This window comes from Penaeus vannamei, chromosome 29 (assembly GCF_042767895.1).
Source record: "Penaeus vannamei isolate JL-2024 chromosome 29, ASM4276789v1, whole genome shotgun sequence".
Taxonomy (NCBI): Eukaryota; Metazoa; Arthropoda; class Malacostraca; order Decapoda; family Penaeidae; genus Penaeus; species Penaeus vannamei.
The window spans coordinates 15560737-15575736 of record NC_091577.1 but is presented as its reverse complement, the minus strand read 5'-3'; the positions used below and the strand labels follow the sequence as shown (position 1 = coordinate 15575736).

At 49.3% G+C, this 15000-nt stretch overlaps 1 protein-coding gene across 10 annotated transcripts in view; it reads right to left on the bottom strand.

Annotated features, from left to right (window-relative positions):
* LOC113809337 (serine-rich adhesin for platelets) overlaps positions 1-15000 on the bottom strand; it is a 72523-nt gene that overhangs the window by 33686 nt on the left and 23837 nt on the right. The window lies entirely within an intron of this gene.

Here is a 15000-nt window from a genome sequence, read left to right as displayed (position 1 = left end):
CTGGGGTCATAAATAACGAGGGAGATTAACCGCAGCGTTATCAGTAGCAAAATTCCGCACCACAAACGGACGAGCTCTTTGACCCCGAAAGCCATAAGGCCCGAGATCACAGAATGGACCCAGAATAGTCCCGTAGATCACGTTGCTATAGCATTCTTCCACCGGGTAATGCAACGTAAACGACTATAATTGCTAATGCTATTCACATTTTCTTTCCGCCAAATCACCACCACTTTCGACAAAATACAAAATCACTTAAAGAAAAAGGCACACGCAACGGCAGCACGACAGCACACTCCAACGCCGAAAGAATATAGCACAATCGCGAGCAGAAAGACGCAGTCAAAAGTCACTCCAAACGCAGCCCACGCCGACCTCCGCACTCCACCGCCGCCGCGCAGAGTGTTCGCCCCGACTGCAAGATAGCACCCGACGCGCCCCCGACATCACAGGGTTCCCAAAAGGCATGTAGGCCAAGACACGGCGAGCTTTCACATCCCACAGCCTCCGCCGGGCGCACGTGGACGGCCAGACAGCTGTTCGAACTCGCGCAAAATAAACAGCTGTCTTGGGCCATTCATCTCGCGCCGTACGATCCATGGGCGTTTCAGAAACACCAACAAAACAACGAGCGAAACACGTGAACATACACCCTCTGCTTCCACGAGTCCGGGCCAGGTCGCGGAGCCAAAGATCCTTCGGGGTCGCCATGTCCCCCGGAGCAGAGGGCGCGCGGAGGCCGGGTTCGCGCCCCTTCACCCGACTGCGTGCTTGGCCTTGGCAGAAGCGGGTCGCGTGAGAGAGGGTGCCTGGCCGGGGCGGGTCAGGGCACGCGCACCCGCACCGTGGAGGCAGCGGGATGCAGCGCCCCTCTGCTGCCTCGGGAGAAGGCCCCTGGCGACGTCAGCTGCTCTACCTAAGCTCGCAATAACAGCGTCGCAAACAAGAACAAAATCAAAGAAATACAACTTTTAAGAAAACTAAAATATACTCCCACAACGAGGCCAAGTCTACATAAAAAATCAACAATTACAATCATAAACAAAACCCGCCCCTCCAATCCCTCCTCTCCACAAACACACACAAGGGGGGGGGGGGGCCTCATACACCATGCATCGCGGTCGCCACCAACGGCCAGCCAATTGGGAGTGTGCTCAGCATATCTCTCGGCGGGCAGGCAAACGCTCAAACAAACCAACAAACGAACTTAATAGAGAGAAACCGAGCCTCGCCACTTCATTATACGCTGGTGTTTAATGACAGCGGCTCTGCATGACTCTCGGGGCAATACAGAGCGATGCCGTGATTCAGCTCGGGAGACAACAGTGGCTTGTATGGATCCTTCCTCCCTGCCCCTCTTCCCTCTTCCTCGGATTGGTCCAAACTTAATATCTCATCCATTTCACGGCATTTAATTCATCACACTCGGATAATAGTTCTTGCTTCCGTCACGCGAATAATCCAAAATGAAAGAATTAAAAAAAAAAAACGCAAGTAATATTCACCCGTAGAGTCACCTCCCTATTACGTCTGTTTTTTTTCACTTTGCTGAACGAGAAACAGACTTCGCTTTACAGTCGCTTAAACGACAGTTTAAAATAAACCAACTGGTGGCGATTCTCGTATAAATCATGCTCCACCTTAAGCTCGCACACCCACACGGGATAAGCGAACAAACAAAATTTAAAAAAATCAATGCCAACGCCAACAACAGCAAAGCCAAACCGCACACCAAGCCGAGACAAAAAGCGCTTGCAACTCAAGGCCTACGAGAGAAAACGGATCGCTCGCACGCCGAGCCCCGTCGCCACTACAACAGCACCGGCGGTAACGTAACCTCCCCGTCACACAGCCAGCGCGCAACTAAGATACGACCACGTGAGGTACACTAACACCCATCCTCCTCTCCCTCCCCCTTCTCTCCTCCTCAAAAAAGTAAATAAATAAATAAAAATAAATAAATAAATAAATAAAATAAGGTAAAATAACAATGAATAAATAAGATAAAAAACAATGAATAAATAAGATAAAATAGCAATGAATAAATAAGATAACATAAAAATGAAATAAAAATAAACAAACAAAAAAAAAAATCACGCGCCGTGGTTAGATGAGGCCTAAGAATAATTCGCGAACAAGTTTTCGATCTAAAAATAAGAATGAACGAAAGAAAAAAAGGAGAAGCGCACACACACACGCACACACACCCGTCACCGCGCCACGACAGCGTCACACGAGCATCACACACAGACTGACCTCGACACAAACCTAGTCACCCTCTACCGTTCTCCTCCCCTCATCCCCCCCCCTTTCCCTCTCTCCCTACCTATTCTCTTTACCCTACCCCCATTTTCTTTCATTCTCTCTCCTTTTCCATTCTATTTCCTCTCTTTCCTCTCGTTCTTTTCATTTTTATCCCCTCTTCTTCTTCCCCTTCCCTCCTCCCCAAACCCTCTCTCTATCACCTCCTCTTCCCCTCCCTCTTCGCCTACCCTTCCCTCCCACAACCCCCTCTTTCTCTCTTTCTTCTCACTTTTCCTCTTCCCCTTTCCTCCCCCCACAACCCCTTAGCTCACCTTCTCCCCCCACTTCTTCTCCTCTTCCTAACCCCCTTCCTCACTTCCCCCTTCTCTCCCTCTTCTTCTTCCTCCCTTACAACCCCTTCCTCACCTCCTCTCTTCTCCTCCCCTCCCTCCCTCACCTCTCTCTTCCCCCTCTCCCTCTTCTTCCTCCCATTACAACTCCTCATCCCCCTCCCTCCTCTCCCTCCCTCCCTCCCCTCCCCTCCTCTACTCCCCCCTCCCTCATACACCTTCGTCCCCATAGCAAGGCTTCTTACGGGAAGCTCACTCACTGTGGACACACAATACGCAGGTCGGGCCTCCCCTTCTGAAGGGCAAGGGGGACACCTAGCGCCGGAGGGGTCATTCGCCTCCCCCTCCCCCTCGATAATAATAAAACAATTATGATAAAAAATAATAATGATAATAATAATAACAATAATGATGATGATAACAATAATAATAATATCTATAATAATAATAATATCTATAATAATAATAATATCTATAATAATAATAATATCTATAATAATAATAATATCTATAATAATAATAATATCTATAATAATAATAATATCTATAATAATAATAATATCTATAATAATAATAATACTAACAATAATTATGATGATAACAATAATATCAATAATAATAATAATAATAATAATAATAATAATAATAATAATAATGAAGATTATAACAATAATAATGACAGTAATAATATTAATGATAATAACAATAATAATAATGAAAATAACAATATCAATAATGATGAAAATAACAGTATTAATAATGATAATAACAATAATCATAACAAGAAAGTAGTATCAATAACCATAACAACAACAAAATCACTACTAATAACAACAACAAAAATACTCACATACAGTACATTAACAACCCAGCTCTCCCCACCCACCCCACTATCACCCCCAACACCCTCCCCCCCAAAAAAAAACCCCAAAAAAAGTAGAACAGATACAACTCTTATGCATGTGCGTAGTTGCTGCTTCTGCCGTTGCGTAAACTCTCACGCACTAGGGACGGGTGGGGACGGGGGGCCCGGGGGGGAGGGGGGGGCGGGGGGAGGAGGAGGGAGGAGGGAAGGTGCGAGAGGACGCAGAAAGGTAGAAGGAGGGGGGGGGGGGGGTAGAGGGGAAGGGAGAGGGAGAGGGAGGAGGGAAGGTGGGAGAGGACGTAGAAAGGGAGAGGGGAAGGGAGAGCGAGGGGTGGGGGTAAAGGGGAAGGGGAAAAGGGAGAGGGAGGAGGAGAGGTGAAGGTGAGGGGGAGGGGAAGGGGAGTGAGCTTCACGCTAATCTTCCTTTCCGATTAGGAAGCAAGGAATGATGGGGTTAAGGTGGGGGAGGGGGAGGAGAGAAAGGGGGGAGTAAAGGGGGAGGGAGGAGAAAGGAGGAAGGTGGGAGACGAGAGAAAGAGGAGGCAGAGAGGGAGGTGAAGAAGGCGAAGGAAAGGGGAAAGGAAGGGAGAGGAGGGCAGCAAGGAAAGGAAAGGAAAGGAAAGGAAAAGGGGAGGAAAGATGGGAGGAATGGGAAAGGGAAGAGGAGGAAGAAAGAGGAGAGGAAAGAAGGAGAGAGGGGAGGAAGAGAAGAGGAATGAAGGAGGGAGAAAGAGTGAAGAGAAAGAAACGAGAGGCGGAAGGAGGGAACCCAAGAAGAAGCACCGGAAGTGGCATGAAATGAAAGAAAGCGATAAAAAAAGAGGAGTAACGAGAATATCGAACAATCTAATAAGGTCAAAGAATAACATTAAAATATAATTAATGCTGCCGTTGCTACCGCAGACAATAGTGAGACGAAGAAGAAGGAAGACAAAGATAAAAGAGCAACAGCGAGGAAAAATTTACCTCAACGAAGAGAAAATCAAACAAAGACAAATAAATGACAAAGGAAAGAAAACACCGATAATCCCAGAACACGAAAACAAAAGCTACAAATACAAACAAACACACGAATAAGAGCAAAAATCAACCAACACATCCTATCCCCAAAAATAATAAAAAAAAACAAATAAAAAACAGAAAATATAATAAAAAACGAAATCGGGTTAAAACGGTCGACAAAAAGAGGAGGAGGAGGAAGATAAGGAGGAGGAGGAGGAGGTGAACGAGGAGGAGGAGGTGAACGAGGAGGAGGAGGTGAACGAGGAGGAGGAGGTGAACGAGGAGGAGGAGGAGTAAGAGTAGTAAGAGGAGGAGAAGAGGAGGAGGAAGGAAGAGAAAAAGGAAACTCGAAACGGATGGCCCTGATCACCGCCTTCCGGGCCCCCACCCATCCTCCCATCCTGCCCCCTCCCCCTCCCCTCCCCTCCCCCTCAATCCGACCCACGACCCACGCTGACAATCGCACGAAAGTCCATACATACATACATACATACATACATACATACATACACACATTCATATAAATACATACATACACACACACACACGAATCATACCTATACACACTAACACAGACATAGATATTCTGAACAAAAAAATCCCACAACACACACACACACACACACACACACACACACACACACACACACACACACACACACACACACACACACACACACACACACACACACACACATACACACACACACACACACACACACACACACACACACACACACACACACACACAGGCCATCTCCCTCTCTCTCACTCCCTCCCGTTTAACACTCTCTTCGCCCTCGCCATTCCACAGGAAGGGCAACAACCAACGACAAAACCAGCGACCGACCTCTGAAACAACGCAACCGTAGGATAAGGGATGCGGGGGGGGGGAGGGGGGAGGGGTGTGTAGCTAGAGGGAGGGGGAGGGGGGAGGAGTGTGTAGCTAGAGGGATTAAGGGGTAGGTGAGGTAGGTAGCGGAGTGGGGAGGAAGGAAGGGGGAGGAGAGGTAGGTAGCGGGGAGGGAGGGTAAGGGGAGGGATGGGGATGGAAGGGAAGGGAAGGGAGGTGGGTAGGACGGGGAGGGGAGGGAAGGGGAGGGAGGAGGGTAGGGCAGGAGGGGAGGGAAGGGAGGAGGGAAGGGAGGAGGGAAGGGCGGAGGGAAGGCGAGGAAAGGGGAGGACGGAAGGGCGCTGGAGGTGATGGGAAGGAATTAAGAGGGTAGTTAGAGAAGAGAGAGAGAGGGGGGGTACTGGGAAGACAGGGAAGGGGTGGGAAGGAGGGGAGGTCGTGATGTGGTGGGGGAGGGGAGGGGAGGCGAAGTACTGAGGGTGAAGAGGCGAGAGGGGACTGGGAGGGGAGGTAGTGAAGGTAAGAAGGGAGGCGAGGGGAGGGGAGGGTGCAGGAGGGGGAAGCGACGATCAGAGAAGGCTGATGATGGGGGGGGTAATGGGGGGAGGGAGAAGAGGGGGAGCATAATAAGTGATAATGGGCAAAATTACGATAATGCGACACATCCTAGCTTTCTTAGGATTTGGAAAGACCGTGATGGGCGCACAGGTGACGGAGGGAGGGAGGGAGGGAGGGAGGGAGGGAGGGAGGGAGAGAGAGAGGAGGGAGAGAGGGAGAGAGGGAGAGAGAGAGAGAGAGAGAGAGAGAGAGAGAGAGAGAGAGAGAGAGAGAGAGAGAGAGAGAGAGAGAGAGAGAGAGAGAGAGAGAGAGAGAGAGAGAGAGAGAGAGAGAGAGAGAGAGAGAGAGAGAGAGAGAGAGAGAGAGAGAGAGAGAGAGAGAGAGAGAGAGAGAGAGAGAGAGAGAGAGAGAGAGAGAGAGAGAGAGAGAGAGAGAGAGAGAGAGAGAGAGAGAGAGAGAGAGAGAAAAAGGGGGGGGGAGAGAGAGAGAGAGAGAGAGAGAGAGAGAGAGAGAGAGAGAGAGAGAGAGAGAGAGAGAGAGAGAGAGAGAGAGAGAGAGAGAGAGAGAGAGAGAGAGAGAGAGAGAGAGAGAGAGAGAGAGAGAGAGAGAGAGAGAGAGAGAGAGAGAGAGAGAGAGAGAGAGAGAGAGAGAGAGAGAGAGAGAGAGAGAGAGAGAGAGAGAGAGAGAGAGAGAGAGAGAGAGAGAGAGAGAGAGAGAGAGAGAGAGAGAGAGAGAGAGAGAGAGAGAGAGAGAGAGAGAGAGAGAGAGAGAGAGAGAGAGAGAGAGAGGGAGAGGGAGAGGGAGAGGGAGAGAGAGAGAGAGAGAGAGAGAGAGAGAGAGAGAGAGAGAGAGAGAGAGAGAGAGAGAGAGAGAGAGAGAGAGAGAGAGAGAGAGAGAGAGAGAGAGAGAGAGAGGAAGGAAGAAGATAGGAAGATAGGGAGAGAGGGAAGTAGGATGGAGAGAGAGGGAGGATAAAAAAGCGAAGAAAAGAAGGGAGTTAGGGAGGAAACAAAGGTAAGTCTCAGAAAAGGTGCGAATTAGAGTAGGAGGGGAAAGGAGGGCGCATTCGGGGGTGTGAGCGGAGGAGGAGGAGGGGGGGAGAGGGTGAAGCTTCTCTCAAGGTTCAAAGTTGACGACGGTGCGTGAACTCGGGTCTCCGGGGTGGCACTGCGAGGGAAGCAAAGCACTCTGGTTCATAGTGAAAGTCCCATTAAGGAGGAAATGATAAAGGGAGGGAGAGAGGGAGGAGGGAAAAAGAGGGAGAGATGGAGGGGAAAAGGGAAGGAGGGGAAAAGGGAAGGAGGGAGGGAAGGAGGGAGGGAGAAATGGAGGGAGGGAGGGAGGGAGGGTAGTAGGAGGAGGGAGGGAGGGAAAAAAGGGAGATATGGAGGGGAATAGGGAGAGGGAGGGAGGTAAAAAGGGAGAGAGGAGGAGGAGAGAAAAAGGGAGATATGGAGGGGGAAAGGGAGAGGGAGGGAGGGGGGGAAAAAGAGAGAGGGAGGAAGGGATGGGGAAAGGGAGAGAGGGAGGGAGAGAGGGAGTGAGAGTGATAGAGAGAGAGAGGTAGACAGAGAAAGAAAAGGGAAAGGGAGCGAGAGAGGAAAGGGTAATGTGAGAGGGAAGGAGAGAGTCAAGAATAGAGACAAGGGGAAACGAGAGGGAGTGAGAGAGGGAGAGGGGGAGAAGGGAGGAAGGAGGGGAGGTATGGAGAGAATAGTATCAGAAGCCATATTAATGAGGATAAACAGATCAAAAAAAAGGGAGTGGGGAAGGTACACCCATACAAAGAGAAGAGGCATGTACACCGTAGGCAACGCATGCTTACGCTACACAACAACAACAATATCATCATCATCAACAACAACAACATCAGTAACAACAATAGCATCATCATCATCATCAACAAGAGCAACATCAACAACATCAGCGACAACAATAACAATAGCATCATCTTCTACAACGACAAAAACATCATCATCATCACCATCATCAACATCATCAGCAACAACAGCAACATCAACAACATTAACAACACTAACATCATCAACACCAACAATAACAAAAACACCATCATCAACAACAACAGCAACAACAACTCCACCCCGACACAACACTCATACACGCCCGTAATCCCTCCTCCCTCCCCCGCCCCCCAGACACACAGCCCCCCTAACACAACACGTACGCCCGTATCCCCTTAATCACACGCCATGTAAACAAAGCCCGAACGAGCAGCAGCTGATACGGGCGGTGACACTGCACGGCGAGGCAACCCAATGGAGCGGAAGGGACGAGATCAAAAATGGTTCTTAATCACCGTTCTATGTTGGTGTTCTTCGATTACTGGCTGTTCTACAATGCGGAGATGATGGTGACGCGCAGCCACCAAACCTGTAATATCATTTTTTTGTTCTTTTTAATACATGATCATCGCGGGAAGAGATCGAGTCATCTTCGCAAGTATAAGTAATGAAGATAACAGTAGAAACCAAGAACACTAGTAACTTAGTAAAAGAGACTCTAACTTAACCAACAAAGGGCATCCCTAACTTAGAAACAAACAACAGAAACACAACAATTGGAACACTCAAGAACACCCCCAATTTAGAGACAAGAAATGGAAAACAACTTAAATAATAACAACAAAAATACACCCCCAACTCATACAGCAAAATAACACCTCAACTTCAAAAACAAAAAACACCCCAACATAAAGACAAAAAACAAAGAACAACCAAAATAAAGAACAAGAACATCCCAACTAAGAAGAAGACACCAAGAGAACGCCACCATCACGGAGTCAAACTTCAAAAAACAACCAAATTTTAGACAAACACACATACTCAAAAAAAGATCAGAAAAAAAAACAGAGACCAACATACACACACACACACACACACACACACACACACACACACACACACACACACACACACACACACACACACATACACACACACACACACACAAATGAGAAACACACATGCACACACACACACACACACACAAGAGAAAGAAACACACACACACACAAATGAGAAACACACATGCACACACACACACACACAAGAGAAAGAAACACACACACAAATGAGAAACACACACATGCACACATGCACACACACACACACACACACACACACACACGCACACACACACACACACACACACATACACACACACACACACACACATAAATGAGAAACACACACATGCACACACACACACACACACACACACACACACACACACACACACACACACACACACACACACACACACACACACACACACACACACACACACACACACACACACACAACCCAATTTGAGACAGACACCAAAGAACGCCCAAATTAGCAACACCTTCCTGCGCAACCCACCCGAACACCCGAGGCTCTCTCCATAAGCGCCAGACCCAACTTGTAGGTTATTAAGCCGGCGTTCTAATTCCCTCCTTTATCACATTATCTCTTGCCTGCGGTTTCCGAGGCTGAGCTATCGAGTCCTGACACGCAGACGGTGGAAAGATGTCGGGGAAAGTAATTAGGCGAAGGAATTTCGAGGGACGCCGGTCCGTTGAGGGGTCGACCTCATAATAGGGGGCTTTTGGCCTAGCGTTTCCTACTTCTTAGTCATTTTCTTTTCCTACTCTCTCTCTCTCTTTGCTCCACTTTCGCCGTTTCTCCTCCTTCTCATTATTTTATTATTATTATCATTATTATTATTACTATTATTATCATTATTATTATCACCATTATTACTATTATTACTAATATTACTATCATTATCATCATCATCATTAACATATTATTATTACTAATATTACTATCATTATCATCATCATCATTAACATATTATAATTACTATTATGATCATTATTATCATTATTATTATTATTATTATTATTATTATTATTATTATTATTATTATTATTATTACTACCATTATTATTGTTCTTCCTCTTCTTGGCATCCTATTCCCTCTCCTCCTTCCTTCAACTGCAACACATTTATTTTCCTCTATCTACGTATATGCATCCACATATCTTTCTCCTGTCATTGCCTCTCCTGTTGGTTCTCTCTCTATCTCTCCCTCTCCCTCTCCCTCTGTTCATGCTCTCTCCCTGTTTTCTCTCCCTTTCCTTCGTTTTTCCTTTCTGTTTTCTCTCCTTCTGTTCATTTTTCTTCCTGTTTTCTCGCTCTCCATTAATTTCCCTTTTCGTCTCTTCATTTCTACTCACTTTCCTCCACCTTTTTCTCTCTTTCCATTCCCCTTTCCTCCATTTTCCCCTCGGTTCCATTCATTCTCTCTTCCCCCTTCCCTCTGACTCATTTTCTCTCCCTATCTCATCTCCCGCCCCCTCCCCCTCCCCATCCTCTCCCCTCCCCTCTCCGCCATCCCCCTTCCTCATCCTCGCCCCCTCCCCTCCCATACTCCCTTCCCTCCCCTCCTTACCCCACCAACACGTCACCCCCCCCCATTCCTACCCCTCCCTCTTCTTCCCTTCCCTGACACCTACCTTCCCCTCCCCTTTCCCCTTCCCCTCCCCATCACCCCCCCTCCCCCACCACCAGAGACACCCGATCTCCAAACCGCACCGTTATAATTTTCCACTCAATAAAGAGATGGAGAGATGATATTCCCCAGACTGATGCTGTGGATGACTCGTGGGATGGGGCGGGGGGGGGGGGGGGTTAGGTGTGTGAGGGGGGGGTAGGTGCGTGGGGGGGGGGAGGGGGTGTCTGAGGCTATCAATTCACCATCAAGTTAATCGTTCTTCAGCGACAGTTAAAAAGGCGTGTTCTTTCGGTGGTCTGTCATTTTGTTGTACTGTGAACGTTTATTTGTATGTACACGCAAAAGTACAAGCACACGCGCACGCAGGCACACGGACAAACATAAGCACGAACACACGCCCACACACACACAACACACACACACACACACACACACACACACACACACACACAACACACACACACACACACACACACACACACACGAACAAACACACACACACACACAATCACCCCCTCCCTCCCCATTGAAACATAAAAAAAAAATAAATAAATAAACAGAACGGAACACGCACAAGGTGAAAGCCTAAATGCCGCCTTGGACGTGACCTCTGACCTCTAATTGTTCTTATCCGCCATTGCACTCCGAGCGTATAATCACCTTGGTCTCCAATGACGCTGCCTATTCGCCCATTCCATTAAACTATATGTTAGAGATTCGATGTAATAATTCTATTTTGATCCTTAACTCTAATCCCCCAACACCCTTAAACCACAAGAAAAATCGTTCCTTAACTCCCTTTTACGCTTAAGACAAATCAAACAATCGCGACCGTTATTCCCCCTCACCCTTAAACTAATCACATCCCAATCACTCCCTTAAATCCATTCACCCTTAAACTAATCACAGCCCAATCACTCCCTTTAATCCATTCCCGTTAATCCCCCTTACCATAATCACCACCTAATCACTCCCTTTAATCCATGCACATTTAATCCATCAACCCAATCGCTCCCGTTAATTCCCCCTCACCCTTAAACTAATCAACCCAATCACTCCCTTTAACCCCTTCACCCTTAAATCATCAACCCAATCGCTACCGTTAATCTCACTCACCCTTAAACTAATCAACCCAATCACTCCCTTAATTCCATCCACCCTTAAATCACTCCCTTAAATCCATCCACTATTAAATCACTCCCGTAAATCCATTCACCCTTAAACTACTCCCTTAAATCCCTGCACCCTTAAACCATCAACCCAATCGTCCCCCTTAAACATTCCACGTTCAAAGCGACGTCGACGATTTCCCAGGAACACCGTCAGCTCCGGTTGGCGAACACGCTGACACCTCCGTCGCAGATCGTGGAATGTGACCGTCAGCGCGTTGAAATCTCCCGCTTGGAACGTCTATCTTTCCTCTTTCCCCTCCCCTTCATTCTCTTTCTCTTTCTCTTTCTCCTTCTTCTCTTCCCTCTGCCTCATTCCACTCAATCTGGAATTTCTCTTTCGAACCGTCAAGTAAAAAAAAAACGCAGAGAATATCCACCAACCAGCTGACAACACAAAATATTAATAACAAAACACCAGCATATATAAACAAATGCGCCTCTTTTTCCCCTGCAAGGCTGAATGCTGGCGGAAACGAGCTGGTTACTCTGGTACACGTCCAGCCAACAGTGACTCACTGCAGCTCTTGAAGGTCGAGCAAGAGTGGCCATGCTAGCGTCCTGTACACACACACATGCGTGCGAACACAGCCCGTAAACAATGTACACCCGTCCTTCACAATGTATTCTAAATATTTGTATTTTCTCTTTTATACATAGTTATATTATAAACTTTTATATTTTCTCTTTTATAAATAATTATATGTATCTTTTTTTTTACCCGTCCCTTGCACTGTATTCTGTAAATATCAATCTTTTTTTCTTTTGTATTTTCTTTCATTATCTTTTTTTTCATTAACTTTTTTTCCTTCTTTCACCTTGGCACTGTATTGCCCGCGGGCGAGTTTTCGGATGATGGGCAAGAGAACGGGAAAGGGAAACCGGAGCAACGCCCCTTCCCGCCCTCGGACCCGCGCGTGGGGGAGGAAAGCTGCGGCGCCCGGGACACCTGCACACGCGTCCTCCTGCGGGAGTCACTGCACGTCCAAGAGGAGGAGGATGGGGATGAGAGAGAGGAGGAGAGGGAGAGAAAGAGGAGGAGGATGGGGAAGAGAAAGAGGAGGAGGAAGATGGGGAAGAGGAAGAGGAGAGGAAAGAGGAAAAGGAAGGAGGAAAAAAATAGTCCTCCAGCCCCACGGCGATCCCCAAACTGCCCCCGTCGGAAGCACACTTCCTCACCCACACGCGCCACACGAAGACGGGAACTCGCCCCAACGCACACACGAACACACACCGTCGACTCAAGAGGGCCGCCGAAGCCACGAAGCCTCAGGAAGCCCCGGGGAAGCGAGCGTCGACTGATCACGAGCGAGGGAAACGCGAACGGCTCTGCACACGACCAACGTTCATGTACGACTGACGTCACTCTTTCTCGCAGCCACCGACGCGGCCGCCGGCTACACGGGGGGAGGGGGGGGAGAAGGGAGGGGAGAGGGACGAAGGGATGGAGGAAGGGAACGAGGAAGAGAAGAAGGGAGGGATGAGAGGAGAAAGGGAGGGAGTGGAGGAGAAAGGGAAGAAGAGTGGGGAAAAGGAAAGGAAAGAGAGAGATAGAGAAGAGAAAGGAAGGCAAATATGGGAAAACGGGGAAATAAGGAAGGGAAAGGGAGGAGTAGGAGGGGGTAGATACTCGGTGAGTATCAAACCTCCCTCCCCCTCCCCCTACCCCTCCAGCCTCAACCCTCTCCTCTCTCCCCCTCCCTCAAAACTGAACCCTCTCCTCTCTCCCTCCCCCTCTCCCCTCTCCCCTTCCCCCTAACCCTCAATCCTATCCCCTTCCCCCTCAACCCTCTCCTCCCCTTCCCCCTCAACCCTCTCCTCCCCTTCCCCCTCAACCCACTCCTTCCCTTCCCCCTCCACCCTAACCCTCTCCCTTTCCCTATCCCCCCCCCTCCCCCTTCCTCCCTTCCACCCTCCCTTCCTCCCACCCACCCCTCCGGTGAACCCACGCAAAGCGACCACAGATTTCCCTCCCTCTCCCTTCACGCCGCTTTGGTTCGCCTCCGCTTCCGGCCTACGCGAGATGAGGGGCCCGGGGGAGGGGGTGGGGGGGTGTTTGAGGTGAGGGAGGGCGGGGGGGGGGAAGGGGACGAATCCTTCCTTCCTTTCTTCCTTCCTGATTGATACGCGTTGATTGATGGCGCTGATGACTTGTCTTGCAGGGCGGCTTCCTCTTTTGGGTGGGTGGGTGGGTGGGTGGGTTTCGAGAGGTGGGCGGGCTGGGTAGAGGGGTGGGTGGGAGGGTTTCGAGAGGTGGGCGGGTTGGGACGTGGGGTGGGTGGGTTTCGAGAGGTGGGCGGGTTGGGTCGTGGGGTGGGTGGGTTTCGAGATATGGGCGGGTTGGGTCGTGGGGAGGGTGGGGTTCGAGAGGTGGGCGGGTTGGGTCGTGGGGTGGGTGGGTTTCGAGAGGTGGGCGGGTTGGGTCGTAGGGTGGGTGGGTTTCGAGAGGTGGGCGGGTTGGGTCGTGGGGTGGGTGGGTTTCGAGAGGTGGGCGGGTTGGGTCGTGGCGTGGGTGGGTTTCGAGAGGTGGGCGGGTTGGGTCGTGGGCTGGGTGGGTTTCGAGAGGTGGGCGGCTTGGGTCGTGGGGTGGGTGGGTTTCGAGAGGTGGGCGGGTTGGGTCGTGGGGTGGGTGGGTTTCTAGAGGTGGGCGGGTTGGGTCGTGCGGTGGGTGGGTGTTTCGAGAGGTGGGCGGGTTGGGTCGTGGGGTGGGTGTTCGAGAGGTGGGCGGGTTGGGTCGTAGGGTAGTATAATTTTCGAGAGGTGGGCGGGCTGGGTAAAAGAAGGAAAAAGGGTGGAGTTTCGAGAGGTGGGCGGGTTGGGTCGTGGGGTGGGTGGGTTTCTAGAGGTGGGCGGGTTGGGTCGTGGGGTGGGTGGGTTTCGAGAGGTGGGCGGGTTGGGTCGTAGGGTGGGTGGGTTTCGAGAAGGTGGGCGGGTTGGGTCGTAGGGTGGGTGGGTTTCGAGAGGTGGGCGGGCTGGGTAGAGGTGGGTGGGTGGGTTTCGAGAGGTGGGCGGGTTGGGTCGTGGGTGGGTTTCGAGAGGTGGGCGGGTTGGGTCGAAGGGTGGGTTTCATAGACGAAGACGAGGAGGGAGAAGAATATAAAGAAGAAGAAGAAAAGGAAAAAGTAGAAGATAAAAAGAAGACGAAGAAAATTAAACAAGATGAGAAGCTGTTGGGAAGTCCCGATCACTGGAACTTTAAAAAATATAAAATATAAAATAAAAAGCCTACATTCTCTTATTACATCATTTAGTATAAATATATGTTTTTTTTCGTTTTAATTCGTCTCCTTTTCCTTGTTGTGCTGCTAACCTACACCTGTTTCCCATTAACGAACGCACCTATCCTTCCACACGGGAATACCCAACTATCTATCACCATCTCAAAAGTAGGAATCATTCGTACAATAATGTCAAGAAACGGTTGAAAATACATAAAAA